This window comes from Peromyscus leucopus, chromosome 6, assembly GCF_004664715.2.
Source record: "Peromyscus leucopus breed LL Stock chromosome 6, UCI_PerLeu_2.1, whole genome shotgun sequence".
NCBI lineage: Eukaryota > Metazoa > Chordata > Mammalia > Rodentia > Cricetidae > Peromyscus > Peromyscus leucopus.
In genome coordinates, this window is record NC_051068.1 from 60,766,261 (window position 1) to 60,775,866 (window position 9,606).

The window sequence follows — 9,606 nt, forward strand, 5'->3', positions numbered from 1 at the left end:
TAAAAATGATGGGGACATTTGTCCTGGGAAAAGAAAGGTATCATGCAATCCCTTGCCTTGTTTACATTTAGCCTTCTGTTTTCAGATTCAACAGCTTCTGCTTTGAACAGATACCAGAATTTGCTAAATGTGGCAATCTCAACAATACCATTTCACCATTCCTGAGCATGTCCTGGGTGCAAAAGGGCTGAGTCCCACCCCCGGTTTGTTTGGTCCAGACTGGCTTTGTAAAGGTTAGAACACCATGACTCCGCTATAAAAGATAATAATCCAAAGGGGCTTGGAGATACATCTGGCCACTAAAAGGAAACTGAGAAGCAGTTCCTGATTATGAAAGGACTCTCTCGGCTATCCTGCTAGCTGTGAAATCTCAACCAAGTCCTCCTCACTGTGAAAAGTATGAAAGGAAGTATGTGCAGGGTACAAACGGTGCTTGGTGTTCGTAATTGCTGGGGATGAGTTGGATTGTTAAGAACAACCACATAACACATGTTTATTTTGTGGAAACAAAACTGCCCACCTATACTCATGCAAAAAACACCAGGCAGAAGAGTAACAATAATAATAATAATAATAATGATAATAATAATAATGCCAAAAGTATATAGTTATGGGAGGAATAGGCTAAGAAATGGAATTGTAAGTCAATTGGCAGAGGAACATTTAGACTCAGGAAACTGCAGTACTCCAAAGTTATGTTAGCAAAGGATAAAAAGTATAGACAAAATTATAACAGTGTAAATGGGTGGCAGCAGCTAGGTTAAATTTTGATCTACCTTTTCCTAAAAAGCATTTGTTTCTAAGAACATAAGCTAATGGTCAGGAAAATTACCACATCCACACCCCATGTCTATTCTACATGGCTCCTTCGCTGAGGGCATCTGTGGTGCAGACCAAACAGTGGGCCATGACTCTCCCACCCATCATTGGACTCTTAAGGAAACAGACTCATCAACAGCTATTACTTGAGAGACCTGGGAAGAACTAATGAGTCCAAAGGTCGCTTCTAGAATTACATCATTGAAAGTACTCACTTGACCATGTGTGGTGGCTCACACACGGAATCCCAGCACTTGGGAGAGGAAGGCAGGAAGAGCAGGCGTTTGAAACCAACCTAGGCTGCATGAGACTCTGTCTAAAAGAAAACAAAACAAAACCAACAAACCTCACACAAATTAACAACAAAAGGAATGTGATCGTCATCAGACTTTCAGTCTTTTATATTTAATTTGAATTAGATCAGGCTATTTTCTTCCATCAAGAACTGGCTCATTTCTCTCAGAAAAAGCCGGTGTTGGTGGCTTACATAGAACAGGGAGTGTCATTTCCCAGAGAAATGGCCAGAACAGCGCAGGAAAAATAACGTAGAAAGAGCAGAAATAGAGAGTCCAGGCAAATGGAGGGGGCCCCCAACAAGTGAGGCCTCCTGTTAATAGAAGCTTGTCTGTGGCAGTATTTTTGCCTCCCTTAAGGTAGGGCACCAGGCTGAAACTGCAAGCTCAACAGCAAATGAGACTTCCCTCTCAGAGAGGACCCAACACTTGGCTGGGGAGATGCAGGGGATTTCCACGGTTGTCCAAGGATAACAGACTGACCTGGACAAGTCAGCTAAGAATGCTCGCACCCCCTCAGAAACTTGCATAACTAAGAGAAGCCGGGCTGCATCTGGAGTTACCATAGGACCCGTAACCCCTGCTCAGGGAGCTCCAGTGAGTAACAGCTGAAATTCCCCTGTTGCATAAGTCGCTTCACACAGGTTGAATTTCTGGCCTGATTGAGCCCTCTCCCATGCCTGGCCTCAAGTCAGGCAGAGGAATGCTCGGAGAACCACAGCCCTCAGGCATCAGAGAGGTGCTGTTGTGAGTGCTTACTGCAGGGAAGGATGTGTATGTTACCCTCTCCGGAGCCAATGTCAGCAGGCCAGTGAGGGTGACAGTCGGGGACAGAGGGTGACAGGCAGGCTCTGCCCTGGCGAAGCTCACAGCATAGAGCATATATAGAGAGCTCATAACAGAGGGAGATTGAGAAATTTATACCAAAGAACACCCCACGTAATTGTGTGTGTGTGTGTGTGTGTGTGTGTGTGTGTGTGTGTGTGTGTGTTGTTTTAAAAGATTGAATTACATGGTAAAACATGGTGGGAGTGAAGTGGTCTATTCTAACGGTGAAGTGGTTTCTAAAGGAAAACCCATCATTCTTGGGCTTGTTACTCTGTTCGGCAGCTGGACACAGTCCAGAGTGCTGCAGAAACGGGGAAGCAGAGTGTCCATCCAATTGTCTGATGTCCAGTACCACCTTCCTTCCGCTGGATCCACTGAGTCCTGATGTCTTTGTTTCCTACCTAAGATCCCTTCAGTTTGCCCTGCAAAGCATTTTGAATGCGGTATGAAGGTGGATGCCTTAATCCCAGCAGAAAGTTGAAACCAGCCTGAGCTATGGAGAGATTTTCTCGCAAGCAAATAAAAAGGCATCGTGTTCTTCGCAGCAAAGAAAACAGTCAAACAGTGCAAGAATGAGTGGCAGATGGGAGAATATTTGCAAACCATATATCCAATAAAGGACAATGTGCAAAGATACCTCATATAATAAGTACAAAAAACTAGATTTTGAACATGAATGAAGGAGGGCTGGAAAATTGCTCAGAGGTCAAGGACACTTGCTGCTCTCTCAGAGATAATGGTTTGGTTCCCAGCACCTGTGCCAGACAGATTACAACTCCCCGCAACTCCAGCTGCAGGGGATCCAATGCCCTCTAACACCCCCTCTGGGCACCAACACTCACATGCACAAACCCACACATATGCACAGAATACAAAAAAAAAATCTAAAACAGAAAGATGAAGCAATTTGATTGACATTTCCCTAAAGAAGACAGAGACATCACACAGGTGTACAAAACCATGATTAGCATGACTAATCATGAAGGAAATGCAAATCAAACCACAAGGAGCATCAACTCCCCTCTGTTAGAGCGGCTGCTATCAAAAGGCCGGAAGATAGCACGTGTTGCCAGGGTGGAGAGAGAGGGAAGCCTTGCACGCTGTTCAGGAGAGAGTAAATCAGTGCAGAAAAATCATTACAGAAAACTCGGTGGGGATTTTCTCATAAAACTAAAAGTAGCTGCCAGCTGAGCCTCCAGTTCCACTATTGGGCACTTGGTCAAAGCAAATGAAAGCAGTGGATTGAAGAGACACACCTGCCCCCCTAGCGGATGGCAGCGTTGGCTCATAGTAGCCGAGATGTGGCATCAACCTGTCTCCAGTTGCTGCTGATGAAGAAAGAAAGAAAGTGGGTAGATATGCAAATTTATATTCCACAGCCTCAAAAAGAAATCCTGCCATTTGAAACAACATGGGTAAACCTAGAATATTTCACGTCCCATGAAATAAGCTGCCCTCGTAAGACATACTATAATATATGACCTCACTTATGAAACCTTAGGAAGAGACTCAGGGAAGGAATAGGGATGTCAGAGGCTGGGACATGTGGGGAGTGTGTGAGGAGGCTGAGAAGAGGGTACAGACTGACATTTACGAGGGACAAATTCTGGAGCATGTCATACTTCAGAGCAGCCTTAGTTAAAAGTGCCGTGTTAAACACTTAAGGCTTGATAAGAGAATAGATCATAAACATTCCCCACATGTATGATTCACTGTGGAGAGTAATAAATGTTCATTAGCTTAATTCTGGTCATCATTATACAAAATATATGAGTATCAAAGCTTCTCATTATACAATTAAATATACGTCATTTTCTCCAGCCATACTTTAGTGCGCTAAAAACAACAAAAAGAGGCCCTGGAGGCTGACTGACAGGTGAGTGGGCCAATCAGAGTTGACGGAATGCTGTTGAGAAGCTCTGTGAAGGCAGAGGTCTTGCTCTGGCACTCAGCTTTCCTTCTGTCCACATTAAAGCATTTGCATCTATTTGTAGTAGACTTTTTCTTTGGGCCACTAACTGGCACTCAAAACATGACAAGGAGACTTAGTATCAATTATGAATGCTCGGCCTTAGCTTAGGCTTGTCCCACTAGCTCTTATAACAACGTAACCTGTTTCTCTTCATCTAAGTTTTGCCTCAGGGCTTTTTACTTTTCTTTCATTCTGTATGCGCTACTTTGCTGCTTTCTCCGTCTGGCTGGCTGGCCTCTGGTGTTTCCCTCTCTTCCTGCCTCATTCTCTCTTCTCTCCTATTGAGCCTAGTTCATCCTTCTACTTATTCTTTCTGCCCACCAGCCCCACCCATCCCTCTACTGTCTGGCTATTGACCTTTCAACTTTTTATTAGACCAACCAGGTGCCTTAGGCAGGCAAAGCAACACATCTTTACATCATTAACCAAATACAACATACCTTTACATAGTTAAAGTAATATTCCACAACATCTATTCTGCATAACTGAGTCAGTTTCATATCTAAACACTATTCCACATAGGACTGTGTGTATGTGCATGTGTGTATATATATGAGTGTATGTGTGTATATGTGAGTGTGTGTGTACATGTCAGTGTGTATGTGTATCTCTATGTGTGTGTATGTGTATATGTAAGTGTATATGTATGTATATATGAGTGTGTGTGTGTATGTGTGTGTGTGTGTGTGTGTGTGTGTGAGAGAGAGAGTGAGAGTGTGTGTGTGAGAGAGAGAGAGAGAGAGAGAGAGAGAGAGAGAGAGAGAGCAGCCAATTCTTACATGGCTTCCAGTCATGGCCATGTTCGAGACTTTGCTGAGTTTGGTAGAAAGCACAATTGTGGCTATCATGACCTGGTTTAACTGTCTGTCTTACCATTTCTTTGAAGATACAGCCTAAATTCTCCCTTGAATGTGTGGATAAGCAAACTCTTTACACTATATACTGTTGGTTGGTTGGCTCCTAGGATTGCAGATGCTGAAAAATAAAACCTTGGCCAATGAGCCCAACTGAAAACAAAAATGGCATTCAACTCCCCTTGTGGTTAGATATTCCCATGTCCACACAATAATAGGCCCCATTTGTGACAGCTTCAGTGACACATTATTTGGGCTTCCTGCTTAACAGTGTTCATCTAGAATTGGCTTTGGGAGAGATGCCGTCTCCCGCCAGGGCAGAAGACAGACTCACAACAGTATTCCTTGATTGGCGACCAGGGTGTGCCCCAACATACCTGTCACAAGATGAAAATATCAAGTAAAAAATTCATCAATGCCCCTAACCTACTGAGTTCCGTGGCTCAGCCTGGTTAATCGTAACTGTGCTCAGAACACAAAACCATCCTCAAGTGTTGCCTGTCTCATGCAAACTATTGAAAATGGCACTGGAAAACGGGAATGTTTATGTTGGGACATTTCCACACCATCTAAAGTTGAAGGCTCATTAAGTCATTCAGTTAAACCACACAAGCCAGCTGTAGAATATCCCTTCAGGCATCCTTACTGTGCACTCTCAAAGATCTGCCTACCTCCGGATTCTTCTACTATGACATAATCTACTGTGAATGTAGATGTCACATGACTTATCCCCATTGCTCTGAGAGTGTCTGAGTTCAACGAACCTCTACAAAATGCTAATCCCTTGGCTTCTTCTATTGCTGTGGAGTAATACTTGCCCAGTGTCTTCTGCCAGCAACCAGGAAGCTGACAGGCAGACTGGTTAACGAGTGCGGAAGTTAGTAAGTCTCCAACATTGCTGTAGCCGCTTACCACAAACAAAGTGGCTTGAGACAGCACAGGTCATTATCTTACGGTTCTGGAGGGCAGACACCCAGAATCTGCCTCGTTGGCTAATATCAGGATACAGCAGGGCTGCTCTGCTATCTGGAGACTGTAGGCCTAAGCCCGTGTTGCCAACTTTCTGGACCATTAGAAGCTACCAGCATTCCTCCATTCTTGACTTGTTCCTTTGTTTTTAAAGCCAGCAGCACAATACATTCAAATTTTGCCCAACTCAGACCCTTTAGCCTCTTCCTTTTACCTGGGCCCACTCAGACGAACCAGAATAATCTCCCATCTCAAAGTCACCCGACGGCATCCTTCACCCCATCTGCAGCCTTCAGGCCTCTCCGCTACGTGCAATCTGTGTTAGTCTACAAAGGAGCAGAATTCTTAGGATGAATATATATTAAAAGGGAATTTATTACAATGGCATACATGATACGGTCTGGTCCAACCATGGCTGTCTTACACTGGAGCATCCAGGAATCCAGTAGTTGTCCAGTCCACCAGCCTACATGTCTCAGCAGTCCCAATCTAGTGCCGAAGGCCTAGAAGATTCCTGGAGCGTCTACATCGGAGGCTGGTCTAGCATCAGCGAAGTAACACAGCAACAGGGTAGATGATCTTGCCAGCAAGAGTGAAGGCAAACAGGCAGGAGTTCCCCCCAAATTCATATTCTGAAACTTAATTTCCAAGGTGATTTTAGTAAGACGGTAGTCTTTAGGAAGTGATTAAGGCATGAGGGTGGAGCCCCATGGGGATGGACTTCAAGGAATAGCTTCACTCTCTTCTGTAGTGTGAAGATACAGACTTATTCCCTCTGGAGCAGTGGTTCCCAACCTGTGGGTCATAATCCCTCTGGCAAACCTCTACCTCCAATAATATTTACGTTAAGATTCATAACGGCAGCAAAATTACAGTTACGAAGTAAGTAGCAATGAAAAAAATATTAGAGTTGGGGGTCCCCACAACATGAGGAACTGTATTAAAGGGGCACAGCTTTAGGAAGGTTGAGAGCCACTGGTCTAGAGAATGAATCATCAGGCACCATGGGAGACGCAGACAGCAGCCCTCGCTGGACACCAGGCTGCGGTACCTTGACCCCAAACTTCCCATCCTCCAGCGCTGCCGCATACCTTTCGATTTATAAGTCTCCCGGACTTTGCTGTTATGTTGTAGTGGCGCCAGAGGACTAAGACACCACTCAGTACAACTGGGATGAGTGCCAGGGACTGGGTGAGGATGTCTAAGGGAGACCATAATTGTGCCTACCCAAAAGTAGATGAAAGGTAACCAGCATGTAATAGCGGCCAGGAGGAAGCCACTCTGAAGTACAGCGTTCGCCATATGACACCCCAGATAGGAATCCAGCTCTGAGCTTCTGTGCTCAGAGGGAAGAATCCTAAGCATCAGTGTGCAGTGAGTCCCGATGGCATCTCTCTGACACTGCCCGGATCTTCCCTTGCTGCCATGGTTTCCACCTAGACTGTCCTCCAAGGCCCCCTGAGTCAAAGGCTTAAGCCCGAGTGTGGGGTTATCGGAGGTGAAAGAACAGGTAAGCGGTGGGGCCTGGTCGGAGGCCTTGGTTCACTGGGGGTGTGTTCTAGAAGGAATGGCCGGATCCCCGCCCCCTCCTCTTCTTTCTCCTTCACAGTCTGGCTTTTGCTGTTGCCCTTCAGCCACAGTGTGGGCTGTTCCTCTACAGCCAGAGGCTGTCACAGTGAAGGAAAACTCACCAACACTAATACACTAATGGCTTTCCCTTTGAGGCCATTTTACACACACACACACATACACACACACACACACACACACACACACACACACACACATACACACTCAATTGTTGTTTTTAGGGTTTTTTTTTTCTTTCATTTTTTTTTGAATCTCTTAACATAGTCTAGGCCTTAAGCTCATATCCTGTTATCTGAGGCCCCAAATACTTAGATTATAAGCATGCATCACTATACCCATTTGTAGTCTATATTGTAATTAAAAACTTCCAGACATACTCTACAAGTTTAGTGAAAAGACCAATAGTCTATTTCTTGTGATACATTAAGGCTAATGGAGTTTTTGTTTACTTATTTATATGGATTGAGAAATACCCATTTTATGTTAAAATTCTATTTCTTTCTTTAAATTTAGTTACTCTATGGATCAATACTTGTTTCTTAGATATGAGGAGAATGGGGACTCAGAAATAATCATGGTAGATTTTTATCTATTTTTACTTTAAATTTTTTATGGATATATATGTGTGTATGGTTGTGTGTATGCTGGAAAGTTTTGGGCTGGGATCCCAGGGCAACACTGTGGTGGATTGCTATTTAGGTTTGTGGTGGTTTGAATGATAATGGTCCCCACAGGTACATAGGTTTGAATGCTTGGTCCCAGTTAGTGGAACTATTTGGGAAGGATTAGGAGGTATGGCATTGATGGAGGAGGTGTGGCCTTGTTGAAGGAGGTGTGCCTCTGGGAGTGGGCTTTGAGGTCTCAGACCCACACCAAGCCCCTCACCTCTCTTTTTCTCTCCTTCCCCTGCTGCCTGTGGATCAGATTAAGCTCTTAGCTGCTGCTCCAGTGCCATGCCTGCCTGCTGCCAGGCTCCCCACCCTCAGAAACTCAGAAAGTGAGCTCCTAATTGAATGTTTTCTTTTGTAAGTTGTCTTGGTCATGGTGTCTCTTCACGGCAATAAAACAGTAACTAAGACAAGGTGGGAGATATATTAGAAGAGTTATTAACACCACAGACAGACAACAACACAGACAGACAGACAGACAGCATGAGGGGACGTCAGACACATGCAGTGGAGTGAAGGTCACTGATATGCTTTCACCAGAAGTAGGTGGGAAATAGATTGAAAGGTTTACAGTTAGCCATTGCTAGGCATCATCACTGAGTGCTCAGTTAAAGGATGTCAGGTAATCAGCAAACATCTTTCCTGGTCAGCCATTACCGGGGGTTGATGAAGCAGAGAAGACAAGAATCTAAAGAAATGAGTTACTTCATCTCTGAAAACCAAATTACTGTAGTTTGGGAATTGTTGTAGTTCAACCAAAAAGAGGAACTTTACAAAATGGTGTGGCCCTGGCTAAGATATGCATGTGTCTTAGTTTGGGTTTCTATTGCTGTGATGAAACACCATGATCAAAAACCAAGTTGGGGAGGAAACATCACTGTTTATTATCAAAGGAAGTCAGGACAGGAATCAAACAGGGCAGGAACCTGCAGACAGGAGCTGATGCAGAGGCCATGGAGGAGGGCTGCTTACCTGCTTGTTCATCATGGCTTGCTCAGCTTGCGTTCTTATAGAACCCAGGACCACCAGTCCAGGGATGGCACCACCCACAATGGCCTGGGCCCTCCTTCATCAACCACAAACTAAGGAAATGCCCTTCAGCTGGATTGTATGGGGGCATTTTCTCAGCTGAGGTTCCCTCCTTTCAGATAACTCTAGCTTGTGTCAAGTTGACATAGAACTAGCCAGGACAGCATTTTTCCACATTTGTGGGTACATGTGCACATGTGTGAACAGCATGTGGAAGGCCTAATGTTGATATGGAATCTCTTCCTTGATCACTCTCATCTTGTGTGTTGAGGCAGGGTCACATGCTGACTGAAGCTCACTATTTAGGTTTGTCTGGCAGCTCACCCTGGAAAGTCCCTGCCTCTGCCCCTTGCAGGACAGCGTGGTGAGTTGCCACTCCCACCTGACTTTTTGAGTTCTGGGGGTCCAAACTCTGGTCCTCATGCTTTTGCAGCAAGGGCTTTAAGCTGTCTCCCCAGTATCATTAAAAATGGTGTTTTTTTTTTTGAAGTTCTGGGAACCTAACACATAGCCTTTCATATGCTCACCATCCACTCTACCATTGTACCATACTCCCAGCCTCTGCATGACAGACTTTTCAATTA